This window comes from Bison bison, unplaced genomic scaffold (assembly GCF_000754665.1).
Source record: "Bison bison bison isolate TAMUID 2011002044 unplaced genomic scaffold, Bison_UMD1.0 scf7180017864367, whole genome shotgun sequence".
In the NCBI taxonomy this organism is placed as follows: Eukaryota; Metazoa; Chordata; class Mammalia; order Artiodactyla; family Bovidae; genus Bison; species Bison bison.
Genome location: NW_011494939.1, coordinates 6,126,585 through 6,126,901, shown reverse-complemented (window position 1 = coordinate 6,126,901; position 317 = coordinate 6,126,585). Strand labels below are relative to the sequence as shown.

General features: G+C 39.1%; 1 protein-coding gene across 1 annotated transcript in view; it reads left to right on the top strand.

Moving 5' to 3' along the window:
- The window catches only part of WDR44 (WD repeat domain 44), a 102,737-nt gene that overhangs the window by 56,270 nt on the left and 46,150 nt on the right, over positions 1-317 (top strand). The window lies entirely within an intron of this gene.

Here is a 317-nt window from a genome sequence, read left to right as displayed (position 1 = left end):
TCATAAAGTATTTGTCTTTTTCTGTCTGATTTATTTCATTTAGTTTAATGTTCCCAAGGTCTATTCATATTGTCACAAATGGCTGGATTTCCTTCCTTTTTATGGCTGAATAACATTCCTGTGTGTATCACATTTTCTTCATTTAACTTTGTTCTCTGTTATAACTGTGCAGTTACTTGGGGGGAAATATATATCTTAGTTCAGTTCAGTTCAGTTGCTCAGTTGTGTCTGACTCTTTACGACCCCATGGACCGCAGCATGCCAGGCCTCCCTGTCCATCACCAACTCCCAGAGTTTACCCAAACTCATGTCCATTG